The sequence below is a fragment of the Gymnoscopelus braueri genome (genome assembly GCF_963280865.1).
Source record: "Gymnoscopelus braueri genome assembly, chromosome: 10".
NCBI classification, from domain to species: Eukaryota; Metazoa; Chordata; class Actinopteri; order Myctophiformes; family Myctophidae; genus Gymnoscopelus; species Gymnoscopelus braueri.
Window position 1 is genome coordinate 39,977,878 of NC_137611.1, and position 11,993 is coordinate 39,989,870.

Consider the following 11,993-nt stretch of genomic DNA (forward strand, 5'->3'; position numbering starts at 1 on the left):
AGATCTACAAGCTCGAGACGCTTTGAGAGCTTGTAGATCGGCTATTTTCAAATAGCCTATATATAAAACAGGGCTTTTTTATATCTGCAAAGTAACTAGTAACTGTTTTCAAATAATTGTAGTGGAGTAAAAGTACAATATTTGCCTCCGAGATGTAGTGGAGTAGAAGTAAAAGTATAGACAATTGGAAATACTCCAGTAAAGTAAACGTACCTCCAAATTGTACTTAAGTACAGTACTTGAGTAAATGTACTTAGTTACTTTACACCACTGACTTTAAAGGCATATCTTGCTCTAAGGACCGGATAGGAGTGGGTTCTGAACATTATGCAGCCAGACGCTGCGCTGTTCAAAAACATGTGGGCTTATCTGCACTATAAATGGGGTGACCACATATAACAGAGGACGCTACAGGAATGGCCAACTGTAGCACGAGTGTGTTTATGAATGGGACCGTCTCGCCGCCTCAACTCTAATTGATATACATCTCCAAATTTGGCAGCTGAAAATTGGCAGCTCATAACCTCAATACGGAGCACTTGCTTGGTCATGTATCACACACCCCTGGAGCATTTGTAACTCTCATATTAAATGTAACACAACATGAGTACGTCCATGTTCATCCTAAAGCAGTTAATGTGCTGGCATTGAGTGTTTGGAGAACAACATATTGGCTGAAAACTGTTTTAGGTTTATATTAACTAGACCAGTGCACCGACCAGTGGTGGAAAGTAACTAAGTACATTTACTTAAGTACTGTACTTTAGTAAAATGTTGAGGTATTTGTACTTTACTTGAGTATTTCCAATTTCCAATACTTTTACTTTTACTCCACTACAATTATTTGAAAACTTTAGTTACTAGTTACTTTTCAGATTATGAAACATAAATGAACCACAATAGCCCTATTTTATACATAGGCTATTTGAAAATAGCCGATCTACAAGCTCAAAACGTGTCAATTCGAGTGCTTTTACTTTTGGTACTTTAAGTATATTTTGATGCCAATACTTTTGTACTTTTACTCAAGTAACATTTTGAATTCCGGACTTTTACCTGTAACAGAGTACTTCTACATTGCAGTATTGATACTTTTACTTGAGTAAAACATTTGAGTACTTTTTCCACCCCTGGCACCGAGTCCCGACCTAATTGGGAACAGTTCAATTTGGGAATGCATGCCCCACCAGGTTACGCAATACCGGCTGTACCCATTGTACCCATTGTCAGAGTACATGTTGTACCTGTCTATCTGTCTTTGTCCCTTACTACTTACTAGTACTAATACACTAATATTGGTCGTTAATCCTTCTGGTATAAGATAGTGTGGAAAAACATTGGCATATTCCTTTAAGTTTCCTGCTGCCACACTCCTAGGGTACCTTACTGAGAACTCAGTTCACTCCACATGAATGAAGCACAGTACTGTATCCTAAAACAAACATTGACCTGTGAAAAAAAAAGAGAGAGAGAGAGAGAGAGAGCGAGAGAGCGAGAGAGAGACGAGGTTTCGGCCACTTGAAATCTCAAGAGTTGCTTTGGTTGGCTTTTGATCTGAGAAATGATGCAGCGTAGTAGAGTTAAGTACACACACACACACACACACACACACACACACACACACACACACACACACACACACACACACACACACACACACACACACACACACACACACACACACACACACACACACACACACACACACACACACACACACACACACACACACACACACACACACACACACACCAAAATATCCCACAGCAAATATCCCCCCCCCCCCCATTCAATCTCCATCCGCTGGTCAGTGCTTTGAAGACAGATTGCTCCTGACCCAAAACAACCTCTCCTGACAAAAACAACACAATGTCTCAGACTTTCAAGAGCGTATTTTTGAAAGCAATGATGTTTGATCGAGAATAAATACACCCAAAAAGTTGAAGCAATGATGTTTGATCGAGAGAATAAATACACCCAAAAAGCAGCGTGTGTGTGTGTGTGTGTGTGTGTGTGTGTGTGTGTGTGTGTGTGTGTGTGTGTGTTTGTGTGTGCGTATAAACCCCTGGCACAATATCAGAATCATCATTATTCACAACTTCTTTCCAACGTTAATACATCAGCCCTATAGACTAATATATCTTAAACTACATCAACTACATGAGAAGCTGTCACTTCATGTCGCGCTGTGAGCTTGTACATTGAAAATGTTTGGACATTTTTGAATAATCTTCTGGGGGTCCCTGGCACAAAAACGTTTGAGAACTACTGGTCTACGTCACAAACTACTAGGGGTGTAACGATACGTTTGAACAACGATTCGATACGTATCACGATACTTGGTTGTCGATACGATACATGAACGATACAGGTTAATTTAGAACGATACGATACGTTTCGATTCAGCGATTTAGTCGATACGATACATGAACGATACAGGACAGGTTAATTTAGAACGATACGATTCGATTCAATGATTTAAAATCGATATAGTAACTATTTATTTACCCAAAAATTCTGTGTGAAAAATAAATACCTGGATACTGGATATAAACCCCTCTTTCTCTTTTCTTCTTCTTAAAAGTACTTAGTATTGATATAATTGATTATTTGCATTGCAGAACGATTCGATACGATTATTTGCATTGCAAAACGATTCGATACGATTCAAAGTCAAACGATACGATATTTAGCTGTTTGCATATCGATATAGTAGATCGTTGAAAATTCAAAACGATGCATCGATGCAGTTACTGTATCGTTACGGGCCTACAAACTACCTCCATGAGTCGAGCCCAATGGTCAAGCCGTGCTGAACCTTCTTCCGGGTGTGGGCCCAAGCACCAGAGTTGGCCCCTTTGCCAACTTTTGCTTCAACCAGCCCTCCCTGGTCCCTGGGGGCTTGGACAGGCTTCCGTTCGGAGACCGGTGACATCTTCACAGAGGAGCGAGGAGCATTCCGCTGAGGTGTAAGCCCTCTCCTCTCGCACTGGAATTGACATGCTCTGTTGCTAGCGGCGACAGCCGCCCCCCCCACCCAACCCCAAACAAACATATCAAGTGGTTTGGATGGACCACAAGGTATGTTTCCCGGCCGGGCTATCTATTGCTCTTCTCTCTCCCCGTTGCGGTATTTCAGAGACAGACACGTCTGATACTACAGCTGCAGCCTTCCTGCCTGTGACAGTAAATGTAGCAGTGTGGTCCAGATTGATATGTTTTAGGCCTCGGACCCCCATTTTGAAAGGTTGTGGTGCCAGAGACCGCCGTGAGAGAAGATCTTAGCTGTTAAATTAGATTGAGTACGGAATAAACTATCTATACTGTGGGTGGGGAGAGAGAAACTTATGATTTTGAATATTCATTTATATAGTCACATATACATTCTAGCTGGTAAAAATGATAGTGAACTTATTCACTTTCAACTTGGTGTCCCCATTTTGGGAATGTTATAGGAAAAAAGTCATATCACTGTTTTTGTATCTACAATCTCACAAAACATTGCGAATATGCAATGCGTTGTGAGTGAGCTTAAGTAGGTCTGTAATTTTCGCATTTTTTTTTTAGATAGGGCATAAGTGGTTAAACTGTTCCTCATTTTCCTGGGGACCCCCTGGAAACCCTTGTTAAGGAATTTCTATACTATGCGGTGATATGCGAGATTCATAGTATACATTGCATGAATGTATTTGAGTAAATACTCAAACGCTTGAGTGTTTACATGTTTTACTGGTCAGACAATCTACAGACTGGTAATTGCTTCATCACTGTCTGCTTGAACTGCTATATTAAGAATGACGAAACATGATGACACACGTGTGACATCTGGACGGGTCAAACTGAACCAGTTACTGGACACTAATGGTCTCTGATGGAAATAAAGATGGGAAGGAGACAGTATGTCAACATGGATGCTGATGCTGGATGCAGGATGCTCAACGCTCATATGATTGAAACACCTTGTGATCGGTAAGAATAGATTTTATTCTGTCTGCCTTGATAAGGAAAGAAGTTCTAGCTGATCTATACCGAGCGTGTGCTGTACTGACTGACATACGATGAGATTGACAAGAGGATGTGGCAGGTAGTCAGTCACAAATCACAAATTTGCCTGGATTCTCTTATCTCACAGTCAAGAGAAATAACAGATGAGCTGCCCAGTTGGTCTTAATAATGATTGGTGCAATAATATACACAGAACGTTATTTGCTTTCAAATTAAAATGTGGGCGAAAGGAAGGCCACCCTGGTGGTTTCTCGCCTGGCCAGAGTGCATACCACATTAACAAGACTATAATCAGCGGTGGAAGTACTCCTCGGTAAAAGTAGCAACACCACAAGGTAGAAATACAAGTTACAAGTAAAAGGCCTTCAGCATTTTACTTGAGTAGAAAGTAGAAAGCATTTGCATTCAAATATACTTAGAGTACTCATATGCTCATTATTTCAGGACGAAAATGTAAACAGGGGCTTGTTTACATTGTCGTTTACATTGTCGTTTATGATTGTTAAAAGGAAACCACAAAAAGTCTTATAGGACTTTTTGTGGTTTCCTTTTAACAATCACTGTAAATCGTACCTCTGTACTAATTGCAAACTGTTAATAAAGTATTCAATCAATCAATCAAAAATGCAGAAAGTCCCATTTCACAATGTTTTTCAAAATTCTATTTGCACACAACGCACTGTGAACTTGCAGATCGGCTATTTTCGAACAGCCAAAGTATAAAATAGGGCTTAAGTGGTAATTGTATGTTGTTGTTGTTTTGTTTTGTTTTTAAAGATTTGTTTTTTTATGCTTTATTTAGAGAGAGATAGGGAAAGTAGAATGACAGGAAATGGGGAGAGAGACGGGAGTCGAACCCGCGACGCGCTGTCAGGCTGACATTGTAGCCTAGGGTGCCTGGACCGCCACGCTACGGCCCAGGCCTGTATGTTTTGTAATAACGATCTTAATCGGCAAAGTAAATGGTAACTAAAGTTTCCAAATAATTGTAGTGAAGTAAAAAAGTTTAATATTTGACTCTTGAGTTGTAGTGGAGTAAGTATACATGATAAAACAAATGGATATACTGTGTACTTAACCCATTAATACCTGGAACGCATCTGTGTCACTTTAGATTTCTTTGGCTATTCAAAAATAGCAGATATACAAGCTCATAGCGCGGCACCGAGTGCCGCGCTACGAGCTTGTAGATCTGCTATTTTTGAAAAATCGTGAAAAAATATTTTCCAGATTTTTTTCAAAAAACTGTTAGGATTTAGAAAACATTTTTAAGAATCGCCTCAGGTCTTAATGGGTTAAGTACAGTACTTGAGTAAATGTACTTAGTTACTGTCCACCACTGGCTATAGTCCTTCCAGCAGCTCAATCTGTGGCTCTTTCTCTCGTTTTCCTCGGTCTCTCTCTGACTGTCTCTCTATCCGTCTATCTATCTGTCTGTCTCTCTATCTATCCGTCTGTCTGTCTCTCTATCCGTCTCTGTCTCTCTATCCGCCTGTCTGTCTGTCTGTCTCTTTCTCTCTCTCCCTCCTTGACTCTTTGTTTACTGTCAGTATCAGAAATAAAGCAGGAATGCAGAAAAAAATTACTAAAAAAAAAAAGGTTTGCGAAAGAAGACAGAAATGGAGCAGCCATCTAAGAGTTTAGTGTAGGGAATTCTAAACAGCACCACAGGCATGTAAAGTGGCATAACAAATCCAAAGTGATGAAAATTGCCTTATTATGCTTACAGAACACATTTTGAGGAAAACATAGCTGAACTGAAGCCCAAACCAGCTCTAAGATGTTTGTCTTTTTTGCCCTTAAACCAGACTTGGAACAAATGCATCCCAGGAGCGTTTCCTCACTGTCACGGTGCAGAAGTAAATAACTTATAAATGACCATTTTGTTGAACGAGACATAGAGTAATGGGGTTCCCAAACATACACACACATACATTATGAATGACCCACTTAACCCATTTAGACCTGAAACGCATCTGTGTCACTTTTTGATTTGAGCCAAAAAAGCATTATTTTACACTTTGGCTATTTAAAAACAGCAGATATACAAGCTGCTATTTTTGTTTTATCGTGAACATTTTTTCAAATCTTTGAACATATATTGTTTTAAAGCAAACATTTTTAACTCAAATCTTTGCTTCTGGGGGTCCCTGGAACAAAATATTTTGAGATGGGGGTCCGCGGTCAAATGCATATTATTTTGAGGGTCCTTGACATGAAAAAGTTGGAGCACCACTGATATAGAAACATACGTTTTTTTTTCTGAATACTGTTGGGATTTAGGAGACATTTGTAGAATCGGCTTCAGGTCTTAGAGGATTAAGCAACGTGTTGTGATGCGACACATCGCGAGTTGCGACCCAAATGGGACAGGATTGTCGACGCAAATGTGCCGCAGCGCGTTGTGAGCTTGTAGATCAACTATCTCTGAAAACATTTGCAACGCCCCCCCCTTCCCCCCATTTCTGAAAATCTTTTAAAAATGTCAGATTTAAAAATAAATAACAAACTGTTGGAAAGGGGGGGGTTGGGGGGGGGAGACCCTTGAGACCCATAAAAACAGGGCTTGCTGCGTAACAGTCTAACGTGCCATCTATGGCCCCTGAACTTACAACGACTACAACAGCATTCAAAGTAATCACTGTGATGTTACACACAACACACAGTCAGTGTAGATCAGTGGTTCTCAAACCTCTTTTAATTTCGAGTTAGAGTTAGAGACCTGTAAAGGTCCATTTGGAACCCCACGTCAAGGAAACCTGAGTGACCCCACTTTGAGAACCACTGGTGTAGATGACGATGATTATTAGCAAAACCTAAGACGCTGGCGGGCAGAAACCTCGCATCTCCATGGTGGAAACCTCATATGTCCAAAACTGTTACTTTTCAGGATTCAAATTCAAAAGCATCTAAAAGTAACAGATCTACAAGCTCAAAAGGGCTTTCGAACTTCGAGTTTCGAGCATGCAGATCTGCTTTTTGATGCTTTTGTGTGACGCTGTAGTATGAGTAGGGCAACACGTCGCCATTTGAAAATAGCGACGCGTTGTGAGCTTGTATCCGCTATTCTCAAAAGATTTTAATACATTTTAGACATAATAACTTGTGAAACGGGACATTCTGCATAATGTGTACTTTTACTTTTGGTAAATCTAAGTTCATTTTGATGCCAATACTTTTGTAGTTTTACTCAAGTAAATTTGGATTACCGGACTTTTACTTGTAAACAGAGTGTGTTTCTGCATGGCAGTATTGATACTTTTACTTGAGTACTTTTTCCACCACTGTACAAGGTTTCCGGTTGACAGTGACAAACATCAATCTGTGGTCCTTAAACACTGTACTGTATTGAACCATAGGAGACAGCCTGTTGCTCTCTATATAAGCTTGTACCAGCTCAGAAAGCCCTGCCTCAGCAGCCTTGTTGAGTGTGTATACTCTGTGCCAAAGGAAATTAGCAAAATAATTAATTCATCTCTCCAAAGAGCATGCTTGCTTGGTAAGCAGCTGGTTGGCACAGCGAACCGGGGGAATTTTGAAGATTTACACAAAAAAAGAAAGGGTCTGATTTAAGGAAGCCCGTAGAAGAGATTAATTTTTTTCTGAGTTATGTGGAGAATTTGGAATAGCTTGATTCATTATGCCCTCTTGCACATTTACATGAAAATTTTACATGTTTTATGAAGGCAATGTCAACCCATTAATTATCTTTCTTGTGTAGATGAGTACTTTTCTAACCGAGTAGTAGCCTAAAATTTGATTTTCTTCTGTTGCTATTTTATTGTATTGTGTTTTTACAAGCTCAGTAGGCCTACAAGCTCACAGTGCGGCACATCTGCTATTTTTGAAAAATGTTTGAAAAATGTATTAAAGATTTTAACTTTTGAATCATTTAGAATTTTGAATCTCTTCTGGAGGTCCCCTGGCACACAACCTTTTCAGATGGGGGTCCGTGGCCAAATGCATATCAATTTGGGGGTCCTTAATTGGCAGGAAAGAGTTTGATAACTGCTGCTCTAACACCATGTAAAAGCTATAATAATGTGAATACATGGTTGAGGGGAGGGAGGTCACACTCACTGCATGCAGGCCAGTGGGTTCCTTTAGGGGGGTCTAATTTGACCCTTGCAAGTATGTAACTCTGACAGTCTACAAATGGACTCTAACTGGTCCATTTGGTTCCATTTGTACACTGTCAGGGTTAAGGGGAGACCTTGAAATGTAAAAGCTTGAGAACCATTGCAGTAGGCTACTAGCCTTCAGACAGAGGCTTTATTCACCACTAACAGGTCATTTCTCTTGGTATAGGCTATGTGTCAACATAAAACTACAACAGCAGAAGAGCAAGAAGAACAATGGCAATAACAATAGCCAGCCAATTATTTCTCCATAGTTTACTCTGCCTCCTCCTCATGACTGTGTGTGTATGTGTAACACTATCAACCCACGTGTGCTTCTGACAAGGGGGCAGACCACCAGTCACCAGCCAAAAACCACCATCACCATCATCAGCATTCATCAATCATCACTGCTTCTGGTGAAAAGTTGCTCTGTTGACAAAATAATATCTATGTATCCCAAAACTATTGTCTTTAGATCATGCCATAGATATAGGCTACTTGTTTAAAACGATGTGTCAGTTGTTTTCATTTGTAGCCACATTTGCTTATGATAGTTGCGTAATTTTATTTTGATTTTATTCCCCAGACAGTGTGCAACAAGCCCACCATCAGTGGTAACTAAGTAAAGTAAAGTAAAGTAACTAAGTACATTTACTCAAGTACTGTACTTATAAGTACAGTTTTGAGGTATTGAGGTAATGTTATACTTTTTACTCCACTACAATTATTTGAAAACTTGAGTTACTAGTTACTTTGTGGATTTTGATTATTACAAAACAAAACAAAACATACATTAACCACTCAAACATACATTAACCACCCTACATACATTTCGGCCATTTGAAAATAGCCGATCTACAAGCTCACAATGCAAGGCATTGTGGGCTTGCACATCGGCTATTTTTCAAAAGATTTTTATACATTTGAAAACGTGTGAAGTGGGACATTCTGCATGAGTAATTTCTACTTTTATTTTGGTACTTTAAGTACATTTTGATAGATACTTTTGTACTTTTACTCAAGTAGATGTTGTAAACTCTTGGAACAGAGTATTTCTACATTGCAGAATTGATAATTTTACACGAGTAAAAAAACAAAAGAGTACTTTTCCCACCACTGCCTCTCACCTGTGACAGATGTATTTCTTTTTTTATTATATATAATTGTTTGATTGACCTCACCTGTGCCAGGTGTCTCCGGGACGCGGTGTAACGGACCGATCTGTCTCAGCTGGAACGCGGTCCTCACTTCATGACAGCTGTACGCGTCCACGGCGACCACCACGTTCACCACCAACACCAACAACACGATCCACAGGAACCCTACAGAGTTGTTGTTCACGCGTGGGCATATTATTATTCCCCGGGACATGTTGCCTGCATCTCACTCACTCCTCCAGGTATCCGTTGTGATGATCAGCCTATAGAGAGCTTGTTGTCGGAGGAGCCACTGGATCGATGCTTGATTTAGGATCGATCGACACTGGCGTTACGATGAAGCGATGATGACAACTTTACTACATCTGATCTGATCTGATCTGACTAGCGTTTCCCTTCCGTCCGGTTTTCACATCATTGTTGGTTGAGATGAGAGAGAGAGAGAGTGTGTGTGTGTGTGTGTGTGTGTGTGTGTGTGTGAGAGCGTCTCACTGTAGAGATAAGGGTCTTCAGAGAGAGAGAGAGAGAGAGGCAGAGGGGGAGAGAGAGGGAGAAGAGAGAGAGGGAGAGAGAAAGAGGGGAGAGAGAGCGCGAGAGGGAGAGGAGAGAGAGAGCAGCTCAGATTTGTGCGTCCCACGCTCAGCACTTGCAGCGGTCGAGTGTGTGTGTGTGTGTGTGTGTGTGTGTGTGTGTGTGTGTGTGTGTGTGTGTGTGTGTGTGTGTGTGTGTGTGTGTGTGTGCGCGCGCGAGAGAGAGAGACTTGTGGTGTGGTGTGGTGTGGTGTGGTGTGTGCGTGCGTGCGCACTCTCCTCCCTTTCTGTTGAAGCAAAGTGGTGGTGATATCAGTTATCATCATCAACACCAACGTGCACAGTGACAGATAGACTATAAACCATTGACTGTATAAACACTAAACCCTCGGGCTGATCAATTAATCAATTAGGGGTGAAATAATCCTATTAGGATACTAAACTATTTACCATGTGTCTACCCAACCCATGTCTTATACAGAGAGACATAGTCAGTGGTGGAAGAAGTAGGCTACTCAGATATTTTACTTAGTAAAAGTAGCATTACCTCAATATTAAAATGCTCTGTTACAAGCAAAAGGCCTGTGTTCAAAATGTTATTTGAGTAAAAGTAAAAAAATTGGCATCAAAATATACTTAAAGTACCAAAAGTAAAAGTACTAAAATGTTTGAAAATAGCAGATCTACAAGCCCACAACGCGTCGATGCTTTGTATGTATAAAGGGTAGTTGTTAATGTATTTTCTAATATATAATAATTTATATCTGCTAAGTAGCTAACTAGTAACTAAAGTTTTCAAATAATTGTAGTGGAGTAAAAGTACAATATTTGCCTCTGAGACGTAGTGGGGTAGAAGAAGTACTGAAAATTGGGAATACTCCAATAAAGTAAAAAATACCTCAATATTGTCCTTAAGTACAGTAGGCCTACTTGAGTAAATGTACTTAGTTACTTTACACCACTGGCTACAGTATTATGTTCTTGGTCATTTCAACACAAACAGAATGAGTACAGGCTAATTGAAACAGGTGTGGTTGTGGCAAGTAGTCTATTGCAATAATTGCCCATTTAGTTTTATGGGGCTTCTATTGGGGCCTAATTGTTCGTGATAATAGTTTTTATATCTTAAATTAAAACAAATGCATTCTTGTTTAAATACTTGTCATATGTGTGTCGCCCCTATAATTAGGCTACTAGAATTCACAAGTTAAATCATGGTGCCGTTGAATGATCATTTAAAAGTGGTAACATTTCAGGGATGCTTGAAGAGTCAAGGAGATAAACTGGTCTGTCTCCACTGAATGATGGGCTGTGTGAGGCACACTGCTGCCCTCTTCTGGACAAAACCGTTATTTGATTAATCAGAAAAGGGCATAACACCCCAGATGTTATAGCAACATAACTTCTATTAGCCTACTGATCCAGATCTGTACTCTGAATAAGTGGTTCTCAAACTTTTTCTTGTCCAGGACGCCTAATTAATATGTATATTAATATTATATTGATATTACAATGAGCTGGCTGCCATCAGTCAGTTTTAGTTTAAATTTTCAAGTGCCCTCCCACCTCCTTAATCTTGCTGCATTGCAAACAACTTGAGACATGCCCTCAGCAAGCATGGTAAGTTCACTATCCCATGAATACATTGTTGCTTTTACGCTTTGTGCAGATTAGCTACAAAACTGAGATATGTTCATTTCATGAGCTTTTGTTTGCTTGGTTTGTTGCTTGTTTTCCCTTATTTCCAGTCGATGTGATAATTAAGTAAACTGGCTCCTGCCTTTAGTTTGCCCTCATGTTAGGCTGTTTGTGGTAGAGATGCAGGAGGCAGGAGATAGCCCAGGGTAATAGCAGGCATGACATGGGCCAAGTTATTGTGGAACATCTTGCTTCCATTCTGTATTACATTTCTGATGTGCGCATCTGTCCTTCTATGATCTTTGAGCACCTGCCGTTCCAGTGGTCTCTGCACGGCCCAGCCAGGAGGAACCCCCCATACAATTGTGTTGTTACAATGTTTCAAAAATATTCCAATCTTTTCTCATTCTTTCAAGATTTTTTGAAAATAGCAGATCGTCATTGTGGGTAAACTGAGAGGTTAGTTTGAGTCATTATAGGGTTGGTGTTATGCCTGGTTTCTACTTTATAGTTGCACACTGGTGAGTGTGCGCATGAGCGTG

At 40.1% G+C, this 11,993-nt stretch overlaps 1 pseudogene across 1 annotated transcript in view; it reads right to left on the reverse strand.

Annotated features, from left to right (window-relative positions):
* LOC308094215 (glypican-5-like) overlaps nt 1–9,742 on the reverse strand; it is a 209,399-nt pseudogene extending 199,657 nt beyond the window's left edge. The window contains exon 1 of the transcript XR_013935108.1: nt 9,308–9,742. The product of XR_013935108.1 is annotated as a glypican-5-like (transcript). The remainder of the gene's footprint in view (nt 1–9,307) is intronic.
* Between the last annotated feature and the right edge of the window lie 2,251 nt (nt 9,743–11,993).